Genomic DNA, 18,971 nt, shown 5'->3' with positions numbered 1-18,971 from the left:
CCCTGTATGTAGTGTGCCCTGTGTGTAGTATATCACTGTGTGTAGTGTATCTCTATGTGTAGTGTGTGCTGATACACATACCCTGTGTGTAGTGTGCCCATGTGTAGTAAATCACTGTGTGTAGTGTATCTCTGTATGTAGTGTATCTCTGTGTGTAGTGTATCTCTGTGTGTAGTTTATATCCCTATGTGTAGTGTGTGCTGATACACATACCCTGTGTGTAGTGTGCCGCTGGGTGTAGTATATCCCTGTGTAGTGTGTCCCTGTGTGTAGTATATCCCTGTATGTAGTGTGCCCCGTGTGTAGTATATCCCTGTGTGTAGTGTATCCCTGTGTGTAGTATATCACTGTGTGTAGTGTATCCCTATGTGTAGTGTGTGCTGATACACATACCCTGTGTGTAGTGTGTCCCTGTGTGTAGTGTGCCCATGTGTGTAGTGTATATCTCTGTGTAGTGTGTGCTGATACACATATCCTATGTGTAGTGTGCCCCTGTGTGTAGTGTGCCCGTGTGTAGTGAATCACTGTGTGCAGTGTATCTCTGTGTGTAGTGTGTGTGGTGTTTCCCTGTGTGTAGTGTATATCCCTGTATGTAGTGTGCCCCGTGTGTAGTGTATCTCTGCGTGTATTGTGCCCTGTGTGTAATATATCACTGTGTGTAGTGTGTCCCTGTGTAGTATATCCCTGTGTGTAGTGTGCCCCTGTGTGTAGTGTATCTCTGTGTGTAGTATATCCCTGTATGTAGTGTGCCCTGTGTGTAGTATATCACTGTGTGTAGTGTATCCCTATGTGTAGTGTGCTGATACACATACCCTGTGTGTAGTGTATCTCTGTGTGTAGTGTATCTCTGTGTGTAGTTTATATCCCTATGTGTAGTGTGTGCTGATACACATACCCTGTGTGTAGTGTGCCCCTGTGTGTAGTATATCCCTGTGTGTAGTGTGTCCCTGTGTGTAGTATATCCCTGTACGTAGTGTGCCCCGTGTGTAGTATATCCCTGTGTGTAGTGTATCCCTGTGTGTAGTATATCACTGTGTGTAGTGTATCCCTATGTGTAGTGTGTGCTGATACACATACCCTGTGTGTAGTGTCCCTGTGTGTAGTGTGCCCATGTGTGTAGTGTATATCTCTGTGTAGTGTGTGCTGATACACATATCCTATGTGTAGTGTGCCCCTGTGTGTAGTGTGCTCGTGTGTAGTGAATCACTGTGTGCAGTGTATCCCTGTGTGTAGTGTATATCCCTGTATGTAGTGTGCCCCGTGTGTAGTGTATCTGCGTGTAGTGTATCCCTGTGTGTAGTATATCACAGTGTGTAGTGTATCCCTATGTGTAGTGTGTCCTTATGTGTGCAGTTTGTTTCTGGGTGTATTGTATCTCTCTGTGTGTATTGTATCTCTCTGTGTAGTGTGTCCTTGTGTGTGCAGTTTGTTTTTCTGTGTGGTGTATCCCTGTGTGGATGTAGCAGTAGTGACAGTATGGGCTGTGCTAGAGCCTCATCACATGCAGCCAGTACAGTAAGCATGTCTCTCCCTCACAGGAGCAGGCACTGAATGTCTGGCACAGCCCCCTCCTCGGTCGCTCTCACCAGCCCCCTGTCCTACGGATTGGCCAGCAGCTGGTACCTCAGTCACCTCAGGCAGCCGGGCACCGGGTCGCAAAGCCACTGCCCGCCTGGTGGACCCTGGGAGCGGCGCAGTGCGCACACACTCGGGCTGCCCGCTGGAGGAAGCGGCTCCTCTCCGTCTGCACTTGTTATCTAGCAGCTGCCAAGCCTGCAGGAGTCTACTGCAACCCGCCATCCAAGCTGCTGCAGTACCTCACCCGCCTGCTGACCGACGCTGGCACACAGGTACCATCTTGTCTGCGGGTGGGTGTGGGCAGGGGGCACTGCCTCTCTCCTGGTGTGAGGATGGGGCTTATTCCTCATAGAGTTGTGATGGGAGGCACAAGGGCATGAGCAGCATGGAGCTGGGAGCCTCACCAAGTCCAATGCCCTGCTCATGCCACCATAAGTTAGTCTGTGGTGGAATGAGTACATCATTAGTCTATATGTCTATATACACACGTTGCCTGTATACACTGTGCATGCTGTGTGCCTGACATGCACTGCGGTGTGTGATTGACTCAGTGGGGATGTACTACATGTGGCAGAGTGACTGTATATGTATTCTATATATATGATGCGTGTATTGTATGGTGTCACGGTGTTGATGGATATTAGTGACATGAGGGCGGCGCTGTGTCTGTAGTATCAGCATCCGCTATATCGATTAGACCCGATCACTACAATAGATGAATGGCCGTGTGTACCTATAGAGCAGATAGACGTGCCGGGCCATTTCTTGGCCCTGGATGGATGGACTGATAAAGTCTTGGACAAAATTGCTTAAAAAAAAAAGTATTTGCCGTACATACGTGTGTAATTCTGCACATGTCTATGTGTGGTGTGTAGGTAACAAATGCAAATATACTCACGTTTTTATATATTGCATATATATATATGTTTATCAGATTAAATATAATACTATTTTTAGCAACACACATTTTAGAGGGGTGTTCTCTGCACTTACAGGTCTCATAAAACCGAAATATTGGTGACACTTTCCTGATCCAATCCTACTGATACATTTCTGTGTTGCGGCAGTATCCTGAAGGCATGCCGCTCTTCATTCCTGGCCTCTGACTTCTGACGATTGGTCATATTTAGTCTTCCTAATTAGCACCTTCCCACCAAGTACTGTTGGTAGTGTAGTAAGCTGCCTCGTTACCCTTGGTCGGCACAAGATGGTGAAGAGACTTTTTATTGGGGACTTCTTGTCTGTGTTATGGGAGTTTAACATCTTTCAAGGTCATAATTGCCTGGTAGTTAAGCACACACCTTACAGATCTCCTCCCGCATTATTGCCTGTTGGGATTGTTTTTCCTGTTATTTTCTAATAAAGAACAAGGACCTTACAAATATTATTGTATTGTTTTAGAGGCGGGTTACACACTCGGGGCTTGTATTTAAAGGGGCAATCCCTGTACCACCTAGGTGCATACTACATCAGGTTGATATGTCTGCCTGGTCAGAGAGGGTGCTGCTGCGGAGCCGAGGCTGGACACTCAAAGCCTTTATCTGAAGGATATGTACATTCTCATAGGCAGAGAGCAGCCAGTCCGGGTCAGCAATCGGGAAGAAGCCACTGGGGAGCCAGTTTTTCGACTAGTCAGTAGCGCGGTTTTAGTCCCCAGTGGTGTTTCAGAGTCAAACATACCTGCCAGTGTGTGATACATGCTGTATGTATCAGACCACAGGTTCACTTCAAGACTATGTTCCCTAGATGCACGGCAATGTGATTTTTGCCAAAAATGTAAGAAAATCACAGCAAAAAAAACACATCGCAAATGCATTTTATGAACACAGGCTATGATCTCAATTATTCATCTTTTCTTAACATAGGATGGCACAGTGACTCAGTGGTTAGCATTGTTGCTTTGCAGCGCTGGGGTCCTGGGTCCAAATCGCACCAAGAACAACATCTGCCAGGAGTTTGTATGTTCTCCCCGTGTTTGTGTGGGTTTTCTCCGGGTTCTCCAGTTTCCTCCCACACTTCAAAGACATACAGATAGGGAATGTAGATTGTGAGCCCCATTGGGGACATCAATGATAATGCATGTAAAGTGCTTTGAAATATGTTAGCGCTTTGTAAAAATAAAGATTATTATTATTATAACATGTTTATTTCGTGTATCCCAGACAGAATATGTGCCAGTTATAATCAGTGGAGCTGTTCATATCTGTGTGCTCACAGAGACCTGTACGTTTTTGATTTGTGTCATGGATTAAAATTACCCATACAGGTCCATGGGTCCTTGAAAATCCTGAACAGCATGCAGATGGTACAGTAGCAGACATAGACAAAAGCGGGCCCCTGTACAAGAGCAGTATATGGGCCCCTCTGTGTCTGTGACAGAACCTGTTTGCTGAGGCCCCCTTACCTCTTGGGCCACCACACGTTACACCAATGATATGTCGCCCTGGGATGGGATTCCTGTGCAGTCCGTGTGCTGTTGATGCTGCAATGGGTGGGAAAAGCTTTGCAATTTATTTTGTTTTTCATCTAAACTGACCTTACACTGATGAAAATTGGATCAAAAACACTCAGGAAATTCGGATGTTTTTGCATACCAGAAACATCACAGACGTCTGAATGAGTCCTTAAAGCCCTACTACAGCTTTTTGTTTTCTTCACCGCTGGAGTGGTCCCCTGCCCCTGCTCATACACCCCCCGAGAGAGACGCCCCCGCTGCGCAGATTATTCAGATGAGCTTATTTCAGGGACCCGATCACTGGAGCGCCACGCCATACTCGGCACTGCCTACTAAGTCATCATTTACAAGTTGTATAACATTTGTACCAGTTCTCTGGGTTAGAATAGTTTGTGAATCACTGAGTCGCAGTCTGTTGTAGTAGTGAATCAGTGATGAGCTTCTAGGAGTTGACGTAAGCCATTCACACATTGTGCAGTGTGTTGTTGCCGATCATGCAATATTGGGAGTTCGCTGCATAAAAATCTATTCTATTATTTCCAAACACTGTTTCTCGGTGATTACTTTGTATCTCCGTTCCATACTGCACACACACAAATGATACACCATTTGAAAGGTAAACTTGCCCCCTTCAGCAAGAAAATAGCCAAACAAATCACACATCCACGATTTGATCACAAAATACAGTTTAAACATTAATTTTCATAAACCTGCAGTAAGTAAAAATGACCTGCAGGTGGCACCACACTACCCCAAAGCACTTTACCATAAAGCTGCTTAAAGACATCACAAACAAATCCAAACATTTGCCTTGGGGTCTTTCCAGCTTGCGGAACTGCTTGACCAGCCTATGTCAGGCATATTAGAGGATTGCACACTTCACTGCAGGTGAGTCACATATGCAAACACATTTGTAAACATGCACTGCTTTTTCGCTGATTACTTCGCCCCACAGACACAAATGATACACCATTTGAAAGGTAAACTTGCCCCCTTCAGCAAGAAAAGAGCCAAACAAACCACGCATCCACGATTTTATCACTAAATACAGTTTAATCATTCATTTTCATAAACCTGCAGTAAGACACAATGACCTGCAGGTGGCACCTCAACCGGAAGACATTTTTTGGCCTCTACTCATCAAATCAGTTTATTGTATTACCAATCTACATATATATACAGTGGGGAAAAAAAGTATTTAGTCAGTCAGCAATAGTGCAAGTTCCACCACTTAAAAAGATGAGAGGCGCCTGTAATTTACATCATAGGTAGACCTCAACTATGGGAGACAAACTGAGAAAAAAAAATCCAGAAAATCACATTGTCTGTTTTTTTTTCATTTTATTTGCATATTATGGTGGAAAATAAGTATTTGGTAAGAAACAAGCAATCAAGATTTCTGGCTCTCACAGACCTGTAACTTCTTCTTTAAGAGTCTCCTCTTTCCTCCACTCATTACCTGTAGTAATGGCACCTGTTTAAACTTGTTATCAGTATAAAAAGACACCTGTGCACACCCTCAAACAGTCTGACTCCAAACTCCACTATGGTGAAGACCAAAGAGCTGTCTAAGGACACCGGAAACAAAATTGTAGCCCTGCACCAGGCTGGGAAGACTGAATCTGCAATAGCCAACCAGCTTGGAGTGAAGAAATCAACTGTGGGAGCAATAATTAGAAAATGGAAGACATACAAGACCACTGATAATCTCCCTCGATCTGGTGCTCCACGCAAAATCCCACCCCGTGGGGTCAGAATGATCACAAGAACGGTGAGCAAAAATCCCAGAACCACGCGGGGGGACCTAGTGAATGAACTGCAGAGAGCTGGGACCAATGTAACAAGGCCTACCATAAGTAACACACTACGCCACCATGGACTCAGATCCTGCAGTGCCAGACGTGTCCCACTGCTTAAGCCTGTACATGTCCGGGCCCGTCTGAAGCTTGCTAGAGAGCATTTGGATGATCCAGAGGAGTTTTGGGAGAATGTCCTATGGTCTGATGAAACCAAACTGGAACTGTTTGGTAGAAACACAACTTGTCGTGCTTGGAGGAAAAAGAATACTGAGTTGCATCCATCAAACACCATACCTACTGTAAAGCATGGTGGTGGAAACATCATGCTTTGGGGCTGTCTCTGCAAAGGGGCCAGGACGACTGATCCGGGTACATGAAAGAATGAATGGGGCCATGTATCGTGAGATTTTGAGTGCAAACCTCCTTCCATCAGCAAGGGCATTGAAGATTAAACGTGGCTGGGTCTTTCAACATGACAATGATCCAAAGCACACCGCCAGGGCAACGAAGGAGTCGCTTCGTAAGAAGCATTTCAAGGTCCTGGAGTGGCCTAGCCAGTCTCCAGATCTCAACCCTATAGAAAACCTTTGGAGGGAGTTGAAAGTCCGTGTTGCCAAGCGAAAAGCCAAAAACATCACTGCTCTAGAGGAGATCTGCATGGAGGAATGGGCCAACATACCAACAACAGTGTGTGGCAACCTTGTGAAGACTTACAGAAAACGTTTGACCTCTGTCATTGCCAACAAAGGATATATCACAAAGTATTGAGATGAAATTTTGTTTCTGACCAAATACTTATTTTCCACCATAATATGCAAATAAAATGAAAAAAAAAACAGACAATGTGATTTTCTGGATTTTTTTTTCTCAGTTTGTCTCCCATAGTTGAGGTCTACCTATGATGTAAATTACAGACGCCTCTCATCTTTTTAAGTGGTGGAACTTGCACTATTGCTGACTTACTAAATACTTTTTTCCCCACTGTATATATACCTGTATGTGTTCATCATCTCATGACTAGAAAGCAGGATTTTGTATCCACCAATTTGAAATAGGTACTAGTTAATGGATAATACCTGTTTTGTGACAATTTGATACAGTGTGCCAAGGTTGGCAATATTATACCCTGTTCAATTGTTATAGCAAACTGTCACTTTATTGAAGAGGCCTTATACCCAATATAGCAGGTAATCCCTGTGGGTATATTTTACCATGTCTGTACGCTTTTGTGGTTGAGGTTTTTTTTTTGCACTTTAGTGTGTGTTTTTCTTTGTTGTTTGTTCTTTTAAACATATTGCTTAAGACTGAGTGCAGACGGAGTTTTGAGCCCTGCGGATTTTTCCGTGCAGAATGTAAGAAAACCGCAGGTCAAATGACCTGCATTTTTCCTGCGGATTTCTTCCATTTTTCACGCGGTTTTCATGCGGTTTTTGTGCAGTTTTCCATTGCGGTCTTCCCCCTGCGGATTTGGTAACAGGGGAGATAGAAAACCGCACAAAAGAAGTAACATGCTGCGGATTTTGTACCGCAGGAAAACCGCGCGGAAAAATCCGCAGCGTCTGCACAGCGTTTTTTTTTTTTCATTCGTTTTAAAGGTACTGTACATCACAATGCGGATATGCAACGTTTCTGCGCGGTAAAATCCGCTGCGGAAACGCTGCAAATCTGCATCGTGTGCACATGGCCTAAAAGCTCATTTATATCCATTATCTAGTAACCTGTTCATCATCTCATGAAATACATTTACATTTGACCAGCTTGCTTTTTCTGAAATTGCCTGCGCCCCCGACGACCAATGTGCAAAAATTTCGCACGGGCCAAGCTAGTCTTCATATATTGAAAACCATTCATTTTTTTAAATACTGCTATGCTGTAATCTGTATACTATATGTCACACTTGGACACTGTACCTATTTCATAAAGACGCATGAGCGTACGTTTTATCTTAAAATATATTATTTTTTGAGCTGTTAATTTGGGACTTAAATGTAACAATTTGATAGGCCAAGTCGGACGGTTCACTGTGAATCACACACATGGTGATCATAGCATACACGGAGTGGTCACTGAAACCGTGCCGGTGCCGCCATTATGACTGAAAGCCAAATGCTGCCAAGGGTGGTGTGATAAAGTCAATATCCTCTAAGTGTGAGAATGCTATTCACCAGCAGATTAACACCATATCTGCAGGTTAATAGCATTATTTTACATCACAGGTTCCCTTTAATGCATGCAGCAAATAATTCATATAGTGCTGCTTTCCTATAATGATAGAGCAAAAAGACATGTTCCCTTCCTTCAAGGGTTTGTCCGACCTTTTCCTATTGGTGACCACCCGTAGGAAAATTCATCAATATTAGCTTTGACGTCTGATACCCCCACTGATCTGCAGTAGACGCGACATGTTGTTGCCTTAGCATTGGTTGCATGTACTTATTGTTTGCTTTTGTCCCTGCTTTGATATTATGGGCCACCAGCTGCAAATACCACAACAGTATATCTAGCATAGGCATATTTCTAGAAAAGCTTCATAAAGTGGATCTGGTTCAAAATTTCACAAAGCAAAATATACATTAATTAAAAGGAATCTGTCGCCAAGTTTTTGCAACCCCATCTGAGAGCGGCATGATGTAGACACCCACTGCACTGATTGGCAGATTTCTGTATGCACTATGCATAGAAGTAGAAACTGCCAATCAGCGGTGGGGGCATGGTTAGACCACCTGGAAGCAGGATTACTAGTCCTCTGGTGATAATCTCCTGATGATAAAACATGGATTTTATACAAACTAAACTAAGTAGCCCAGTAAGTGATACATCACTGGAATCAGGGTCTCTGCCTTTACATTATGTGGCTCTCAGATTAGGTAGCAAAAACCTGTAATAGGCTGCCTATAATAGATAGCACAATCCTGATGAGGCTAGTTTCACATTTGCGTCTTTGTGCGCAGCGCATCGTGTGCAAGTAGAAACGCATGCAAAAACGCATCATGCATTTTTGCATGCATTTGCGTTTTTTCTGCGCATTCATTCTCTAAGTGTTAAACCAGTGTCTACACATGTTTACTCGTCGCATGCATATGCAAACGTATGCATGTCCATACAACAGGTTGCTGCGTCTGGCGCATCTAGACGCACACCTTGAAAAAACGCATGCGCACGAAAATCCAGACGAACACATGCAAACGCAAGACCATGCGTACGCCATGTTAAACATAGGTACGCATGCGCACGGATGTGCACGATGTGCTGCGCAAAAACCGCACCAGCCTTACATTGAAAATCCATGCCAGCGTAGTTGCGCAATTGTTTTGAAAGCCCCTCCTCCACACCTAATATTAAAATGAACATTTTATGAGTCGAGTTAGAGCTTGATTCATTAATTGCTTGTTTTATTAAATCTGTTGACAAACCCGCTTCTAAAAACTACATAATACAGTTCAGTCATTAATGAAAATACCAAATCCTTGTGACCTTCATTGAGCTATTTTGTGTCCCTGTGGTCTTGGCATCCAAAATTAGTTTGTAAGCTTGATTAGAGAGCAGCATTTCTGTACTTGTCAGAGCATGTGCATAGATAGAACTGCTGACTGTTGCATGAATTAGATAAAAGGTAATTAAACTTTACCAAAAAGGCATTATACTCAGCTATATAACGAGTCAAAATACTCCACCCCGTACCACCAATCCCAGTACAATGTTTGGAATTGCATTATCTGGGGTGATTGGTGGGCCAAACTGTGGCTGATCATTCTAGAGATCAGCTCACCGACCATCGCAGATAGAGAAGCTTCTCAAAAACTGGTTACACTTCACCAGGTCTCTCTGATGGAGGGAGCGAAAATGAGGTCTCATGATTGTGCAGAAAAATAGTACTTTAGTGTGTGTTATCTTTTACTCTTGGTCTGTTCTAACGTCACACAAAATGCCATCGTTCACAAAAAATCATCTGTCACAAAGATCAGCAAAAGCTGGAATGATGGATCCTTTTCTAGGTATTTGGGTCTTTCTGTGTGTTATAAGATGCGTCACTAGTAATTCATTTCTGCAGAATTTAAAAAGAATCTGTCAGCAGTTACCTGACACAGAATGAATCTCCCCTTCCACACTGAAACAATGGCTGTGACATATACAGACGGTGGATTTATTACAGCCTCTGAGTTTTGAGAATACATCTAAGTCGTGCTTACGTGTAAGCTGTGACTAAGGCCGGGGTCACACTAACCGACGCAAAATACGGTCAGTATTTTACATGCGTAATACGGATGAATGGCCCCTAAACAGTGCTCCATATGTCTTCCGTAATCAAGGTGTGGTCGCGTATTTTGCGCCGTATTCCTCGCCAGTGTGACCCCGGCCTAAGGGTTGCACTAACCTCTGACGTGTAAGCCTGGTGCCGATGATGACTATAGGGTCCTTTTTTAGAAATGAAGAAATAAGAGTCAAGTTTATTGGTGATGATGGATCTTATGTAAAGGGGTTGGCTAGCCTTAGACTGCAATTCTGCATGCCCTCCATGTGACTGCGCTGTGAGGATTCATTGGTGCCGGCATCGGGAGTGGTGGGCTCATGACTGCAAGTATGTGATTTGCATGCATGTGGTCACATGCTGACTAGACTGTGTCCAACCTCGCTCAATGCAAGTGTATTGAACGAGGCCGGACACAGTCTATTTGGAATGTGGCCAGAAGTATGCATATTGCATGACTGTCCACTCCCAGCACCAGAGAATTCACAAGTCTGCAGTCACATAGATTGACTGCAGACTTCTAGTCTAAGGCTGGACAATCCCTTTAACTATTTTGAATATACTCAATCAAAATGAACATAATGAACATCGCAGTCATTTAGTAGATGAGGTAGAAAACAGTCACAATTACAGTATGGCGCGATATTTTCTAAGTTGTGCTACTAGCCATTTCTATGAAGAGCTCTGTGCCTCTTGTTTCTGTGCCTCAATATTAACTTTTTGCCATTTTAGCCTCTTTAGTAAAAATAATATTTTGATTAAAATTTATGCAATTAATATCACTACCATGATCACTAAATCTGCAGTATTGCAGTTCTATTAAATGTTTAGCACCGCGGTTTAGTAAAATCTTTGACACTGTATGAGGATTGCTGCGGTGTCAGTGCAATGCTTTGTGCTTGACTTGGTCTTTGATCATTGGTGTTTATTTTCTGTTTAATCCGTATATTGTGTGTGTCCTCAGAATGACACCATTATCCATGAGCCTGGAGTCAGATTATGTAATGTTTGATGTACTTTTCCATTCCTCTTGCCAGGACCTGAGCTTTTGGTGTCTATGTTCAAGTTGGCTTTTCAACTTTTGCATATTCTGATTTGATGTCAAGTTTATTATGTGCTTGGAATACAACTTTGCGATAACTGGCAATGAGTCTTTTAAACCGCTCTGGGTGAATTTTGGCCCACTCATCTTTGCAGAATTGTTATAATTCAATCACATTGGAGTGTTTCCAAGCATTAATCGCCTTTTTAAAGTCATGCCACAGCATCATAATCTGAATAAGGTCAGGATTTTGACTAGGCCACTCCAAAGTCTTAATTTTGTTTTTCTTAAGCCATTCAGAGGTGGACTTGCTGGTGTGTTTTGGATCATTGTCCTGCTGAATACCCCAAGTGCACTACAGCTTGAGGTTACAGATGGCCGGACATTCTCCTTCAGGATTTTTTGGTAGACAGCAGAATTCATGTTCCATTTACCACAGCAAGTCTTTCAGGTCCTGAAACAGCAAAACAGACCCAGACCATCACACTACCATCCCCATATTTTACTGTTGGTATAATGTTTCATTTCCGAAATGCTGTGTTGCTTCTACACCAGATGTAATGTAACATATACCTTCCAAAAAGTTCAACTTTTGTCTTGTTACTCCACAGAGTATATTCCCAAAAGTCTTGGGGATCATCAAGATATTTTCTGGCAAAACTGAGACAAGTCTTTGTGTTCATATTGCCCAACAATGGTTTTCATCAGTTAACTATGCCATGCAGGCCATTTTTGCCCAGTCTCTTACTTATGATAGAGTCATGAATATTGACCTTAACTGAGGCAAGTGAGGCCTGCAGTTCTTTGGATGTTGCTGTGGGGTCTTTTGTGACCTATTGGATGAGTCGTCGCTGCGCTCTTGGGGTAATTTTGGTTGGCCAGCCACTCCTGGGAAGGTTCACTATTGTCCCATGTTTTCACCATTTGTGGATAATGTCTCTCATTGTGGTTCGCTGGAGTCCCCCCAAAAATATATAACTGAACATACGGTTCTTAGTTTAACATTCTGATCAGACTGTATGAAACCCATTGGCACATGACGGCAAATTTCGGTGGGTCCTAACTTTTATTGCCTTAAAGGAGCAGTGTCATGTTCTAACGATTGCTGCAACGACAATGCACCAGCAGAGCAAGCAGCTTGGTATCTCACAGCGCCCATGCTGCAAGATTGAGTCCCGATGACTCCATAACGCACTGCCTTCATAAGCACAAAACCACAGCAACAATGGCTGCCACCCAACATCAACAACAAATGAAAGAAGCATTAAAACTCACCTTCGCAAGCTCAGATGAGAGCAAAAATAGGCTGGACTCCCTTTGCATTCTCCTGCTAATTAAAATCACCTGTGTCAAATGGGAGAAGTGCAAGTCCAGAAAAAAAAATCTAGTGGCATTAGAACAATGTATGATTTTTGGAGGTGCTGTCCATTCTTTTTTTCAGTCAATTGTACTTTATATAAGAGCCAGGTTATAGTAGATGAGACAGGCTGAAACTCACATAAGATAAACATCACATAGGAGACACTGAGACTGCTGTATACGTCACATATTCTGAGACTGTTGCACACATGATATAGATGCATTGAGTCTCGACTCTACACTTAGCATAGGATAAACTGAGATTGTGCTATACACATCACATGGGATACACTGAGATGGCGAAATACATCATATAAGATAGATTGAGACTACTGATACATAACATAGGATAGACTGAGATTGCTGTATGCATCCTATAGGATACACCAAGAGTCAGCTGTATATATCATATAAGATACACTGAGACTGCTGTATAAACCACATAGAATAAACTGAGACTCTTCCCTATACATCAGTTGACATCAGCTCTTTGTCACTTTTCTAAAACTGCTTCCATAACAGCAAGACCAATGAGATGAGACTACTGTATGTCAAATTGGGAAATGTAGGCTGAAGAAATCAGATTGACAGGTAACAGAGACAAAGAATATCAACTGAAACAGTTGAAGTCATACAAAGAAACATCAAGGATACACACAAAAAATGCAAAACAAGTTGATAATTGTTATTTGAAAGTTGAAAATGCCTTTAATTATAATTAATTATTATAATTATTATGGTAGGTCATTGTGGAAGCACGAGGATCAGTGTGTGCTCTCATAAGCTGGCCTGGCTGTCTTTAGAAATACCATATGGACCAGGGCTCATATTGAATCAGGAGCCCCAAATAATGCTCCATACAGTTCATGATGGCCCCATACGACGCTCAATACAATATATGCCCCATATTGTATCTGTTGTTATATATTATGTTGCCTCTTTGCCACAAAGAATTCCTTGTATATATGTAATATGTACTTGGCGATAATAAATTTGATTTGATTTGATTTGATTTGATAATGCTCCATAAAGTTCATGATGGGACCCATAAGATGCTCCATACAAAATACGCCCCATATAATGCTGCACAAAGGTTAATAATGGCCTCATAAGATGCTCCACAGAATATGCCCCATATGCTGCTCCATAGAATATGTTGCATATGCTGCAAATAAAAAAAACTGACACTGGCGCGCTATGGGGGCCAGGTGCCAGTGTCGCCGCTGGCTCAGGGCCCTGGCACCTGCGATATTCACCTGTCCCTGTTCTACCACCGCACGCCACTCTGTCTTCCGGGTCTCTGCAGTGACTTCAGGCAGAGGGCGCGCACTAACTACGTCATCGCGCCCTATGACCTGAACGTCACAGCCAGAGGAAGCGGAGGACAGAACGGCGCACGGCGGTGGAATGGGGACAGGTGAATATCGCATGGCTTCCCCCGTCCTCCCTGTCATACTCACCCCCTCCTGGGATCTCTGCAGTCCCTGCTTCTCCGATGTCAGCAGCTCCTTCCAGCATTCAGTAATAATTAAAGTAATAAGTATGCACATATTCATTACTTTAATGAGCGGTACCACGTGACAGCTGAACACAGGAAGAGCTGCGGTGCCGGAGATGATCTGAGAAGCAGGAGCTGCAGTGACTGCGCCAGGAAGGGAGAGTATGATCTGACAGCCCCCTCCCCCGCCGACCTCCTGGTCTATGACTCAAGTATAATCCGAGAGGGGCACTTTCAGCCTTAAAAAATGGGCTGAAAATCTCAGATTATACTTGAGTATATAAGGTAGCTCTTTTTTTCAGCCCTTGTACTTTGATCAACAGCTCTTCAAACACAGTATGATGGCCCCACAACTTGACTAACATTTTGATGGCCCCCATCTCCCAAACCCCCATAACAACACCCCTACACACTGCATGGTGTCCCCACAGCATGATGGCCCACATAGCTCCAAACACACAGTTTGATGGATCTCACAGGTCAGGTCCCTAAATAATGTGATGACCCCCACAGTCCCCCAAGAAGTATGATACCCTAAAGTTTCCCCAAGTGCAGATGTTCCCACAGCTCCCTAGTACACACAAAAACACAGTATAATGCTCCTCATAGCTCTACCCACACAGTATAAAGTCTCATAGAACCCCTCACACAGCATAACAGCCCCCCAAGTCACCCAGACAGTATGATTTACCACACTTCCCCCACAAAGTGTGATTTCTTTGCAACTCCACACAGACGCGCACAGTATGATGGCCCTCACAGCTCCCCACACAGTATATTTGCACCCACAGCTCCTCATACAACATGATACCCCCACAATTTTTCCCCACAAGTACTGACTGGCAATAAAAAAAATAACACTGACCTACTTCTCCAGTCTATGCTTTGTATGGACTGATGTAATCGCTCCTGCAGTGTATCACTGAGCTGCCTTGAGAGAGTTCATCAGCTTCGGTGCTCTCATGGCACCACTGCATGAGAACTTTCCCAAGCAGCAATGTAGCAGTGGTGCCGATAAGGGAGATCACCGGAGCTGATCAGCTGATGAACTCCGGTGACCTCTCTCACTGCAGCTCAGTGATATACTGCGGGAGGGATTACCTCCTGTCAGTGTATCACCAGCTATCTTTGAGAGCCATCACATCACTGATGTGACAGCTTGTCGTGGAACATTATGGATTATCTTCTCGGCGGACAGGTGAGGAATATTGTGGTTTATTTTATTTTTGTTGCAGGAGACGTTGGCGTTAGTGGATTAGATGTTTGGTGAGTATGGTTTAATTAAGATTATTAAATGAGTCATTATTTCAAATAAAGGACTTTATTCTTGGTGTCTGTCTTTTTATACGATATAAATATCGGGTTACTAATGGATAGGTGTTTTATTGACGCCTATCCATTACTAACCTTAGGGCTTGTTGTCACTTGACAATACAGATGTTACATCAACCCCAAAAATATGAACCCCACTTGCCACCGCTACAGGGCAAGTGGGAAGAGTGAGGCTAAGCGTCAGATTTGGCGCATCTTATAGATGCGCCTTTTCTGGAGCGACTGAGAGCTGATGTTTTTAGTCAGGGAGGGGCCAATATCCATGGCCCCTTCCTAGGCTATTAATATCAGCCCGCTGCTGTCTGCCTAGCCTTTGCTGGTTAGATTTTATAGGGGGACCCTATTTCAATTTTTTTCTGGGGTCCCCCTGTAAATTAGCCAGTAAAGTCTAAGCAAACCACTGTGAGCTGATGTGAATAGGCTGGGAACCTTTATGGCTATTGGCGCCTTCCCAGAATATTAACATTAGCCCCCAGCTGTTGGTTTTCCCTCTGCTAGTTATTAAAATTACACGGGAGCTCACAAAATTTTTTTTTTCATTTTTTTTCTTTAAAATTAACAGTTGCTGTCTGGTTACAGCCTATGTATGTTAGTTCTGTTAACGCTCCTACATAGGCTGGTGACAATGTGTGTGTTTGTGTTTACTTATCGTCTTAGTAATGAGGGTGTCGGGCTGACACCTTTTCATTACCAAGCTTAGAGCTAGGTGTCAATGACAGCTGCTGACACCAAACCCTAATCCCATTATTCTAATGCTACTGCATCAGCATGAGAAAGGTGGTGTTGATCCAAGAAATTACATCACAAAACTTTTTCAAATATCTTTATTTAGCTCAAAAAAAGCAGTCATTGCTGTATAAAAACGCATGCAAAAATGCATACAAAAAACACAAAAACGCAGCAAAAACGCGCTTTTTTGCTGCAGCATTTTTACTGCCAAGAGATACAGAAACCTTGCAGAAATATCTGCAAGCAAATATTCAACGTGCACACATAACCTAAAGTGTTACATGTATTTACTATATACAATTAGGTTCAAAAGAATTTGGAAAGTGACAGGATTTTTGTCATTTAGGCCTCTTTCACACATCAGTTTTTTGTCATCAGTCACAATCCGTTGTTTTGTGAAAAAAACGGCTCCAGCAAATAATGGCGCTGGATCCTTTTTTTCTTGGTGGGATCAAACTACGCTTGAAAATTACATCTCACAGAATATTATACCAAGGGGACTAAGGATAAAGAAAATCCCAACTACGGTTTATAATGATGCTTTTGTGTCTGATTGGAACACCATATTATCTGAGTGCTCCACGAAATTAATGCAACTTATAGTGAAATATGAAAATGAGGAATTGTCTACTATTAAGATTAATCTTAACAAGGATCTGTTGTCCTTAAAATCCAGTGTCACTGTGGAGGAATATGAAAATTTTCAAAAAGACTTAAAAGTCTAAAATACATTCCCTAGAAGAATCCATTTTTACAATAAAGAAAAAGAAATTTAGTAGGGATGTGTTTGATTACACTAACAATCAAGTATATGAATGGGGCAGATGGGAAAGACAACCTACTCCACCCAGATCAATACTAAAGAAACGTACTCGCTCTTTTTTTTCCTCTGCACATCGAAACCAAGTAACTTTTTCCTCTTCAGATTTAGAATCGGATGTCTCTGTAGAGTCTTCTCATAATCCTGACAATGATACACAACAAGCAACTCAGGGTAATAAATCTCAAATGAGTTACTATCATAAACAAAAAAAGGTCATATAATGTTTCAAAAAACACACCAGGAGAAGTGGTAGGAAACACCGCAAACATTTGTTCTATATTCAAAAACAGACTGAGAAGTCAGTCCAAGACGTCTTGGTAGACGTAATCAATTTATCTTCTGTTGTGCTTTTGGAAGTTGAGACCAGAGTGTTATCATTGGGTTTGAATTTTTCTCCCACAAATACCGATTTAAATATTTTCTCTACTTTAACCCCTTCATGACCCAGCCTATTTTGACCTTAATGACCTGGCCATTTTTTGCAATTCTGACCAGTGTCCCTTTATGAGGTAATAACTCTGGAACGCTTCAACGCATCCTAGCGATTCTGAGATTGTTTTTTCGTGACATATTGGGCTTCATGTTAGTGGTAAATTTAGGTCGATAATTTTTGCGTTTATTTGTGAAAAAATCAGAAATTTGGCAAAAATTTTGAAAATTTTGCAATTTTCAAATTTTGAATTTTTATTCTGTTAAACTAGAGAGTTATGTGACACAAAATAGTTACTAAATAACATTTCCCACATGTCTACTTTACATCAGCACAATTTTGGAAGCAAAATATTTTTTTGTTAGGAAGTTATAAGGGTTAAAAGTTGACCAGCGATTTCTCATTTTTACAACAAAATTTACAAAACCATTTTTTTAGGGACCACCTCACATTTGAAGTCACTTTGAGGGGTCTATATGGCAGAAAATACCCAAAAGTGACACCATTCTAAAAACTGCACCCCTCAAGCTACTCAAAACCACATTCAAGAAGATTATTAACCCTTCAGGTGTTTCACAACAGCTAAGGCAATGTGGAAGGAAAAAATGGACATTTTAATTTTTCCAACACAAATTTCCTTTCAGCATCAATTTTTTCATTTTCATATGTGCAACAGGATAAAATGGATCCTAAAATTTGTTGGGCAATTTCCCCTGAGTACACCGATACCTCATATGTGGTCATAAACCACTGTTTGGGCGTACGGCAGGGCTCAGAAGGGAAGGAGCACCATTTGACTTTTTGAATGGAAAATATGCTGGAATATTTAGCGGTTGCCATGTCGCGTTTGGAGAGTCGCTGTGTGCCTAAACACTGGAGCTCCCCCACAAGTGGCCCCATTTTGGAAACTAGACCCCCCAAGGAACTTATCCAGATGCATAGTGATCACTTTGAACCCCCAGGTGCTTCTCAAATTGATCTGTAAAAAAAAAAAGTACTTTTTTTTCACAAAAATTATCTTTTAGCCTCAGTTTGTTTTTTCATTTTCACATGGGCAACAGGATAAAATGGATCCTAAAATTTGTTGGGCAATTTCTCCTGAGCACACCAATACCTCATATGTGGTCATAAACCACTGTTTGGGTGCAGGGCAGGGCCCGGAAGGGAAGGAGCGCCATTTGACTTTTTGAATGGAAAATTAGCTCCAATCGTTATCGGACACCATGTCGCGTTTGGAGAGCCCCTGTGTGCCTAAACATTGGAGCTCCCCCACAAGTGACACCATTTTGGTAACTAGACCCCTTAAGGAACTTATCTAGATGTGTAGTGAGCACTTTGAACCCCCAAGTGCCTCACAAAAGTTTATAACATAGAGCAGTGAAAATAAAAAATCATTTTTTTTTCCTCAAAAATGATTTTTTAGCACGCTATTTTTTATTTTCACAAGGGTAACAGGAGAAATTGGACCACAAAAGTTGTTGTCCAGATTGTCCTGAGTACGCTGGTACCCCATATGTGGGGGGGGGGCACTGTTTGGGTGCACGGCAGGGCGCAGAAGGGAATGAGCGCCATTTGACTTTTTGAAATGAAAATTGGCTCCAATCGTTAGCGGACACCATGTCGTGTTTGGAGATCCCCTGTGTGCCTAAACTTTGGAGCTCCCCCACAATTGACCCC

The 18,971-nt window shown here is 42.5% G+C and overlaps 1 protein-coding gene across 2 annotated transcripts in view; it reads left to right on the top strand.

Moving 5' to 3' along the window:
- Nucleotides 1-1,494: 1,494 nt before the first annotated feature.
- Nucleotides 1,495-18,971, top strand: part of MYRIP (myosin VIIA and Rab interacting protein) — an 811,455-nt gene continuing 793,978 nt past the window's right edge. For both annotated transcript variants that reach the window (XM_073550109.1, XM_073550108.1), the window contains exon 1: nt 1,495-1,850. The gene's annotated coding sequence lies outside the window, so the exon portion shown is untranslated. The remainder of the gene's footprint in view (nt 1,851-18,971) is intronic.

The sequence above is a fragment of the Dendrobates tinctorius genome, unplaced genomic scaffold (assembly GCF_039654945.1).
Source record: "Dendrobates tinctorius isolate UK_male_01 unplaced genomic scaffold, ASM3965494v1 ptg000162l, whole genome shotgun sequence".
Lineage (NCBI taxonomy): Eukaryota > Metazoa > Chordata > Amphibia > Anura > Dendrobatidae > Dendrobates > Dendrobates tinctorius.
This window is presented reverse-complemented; position numbering and strand designations above follow the sequence as displayed.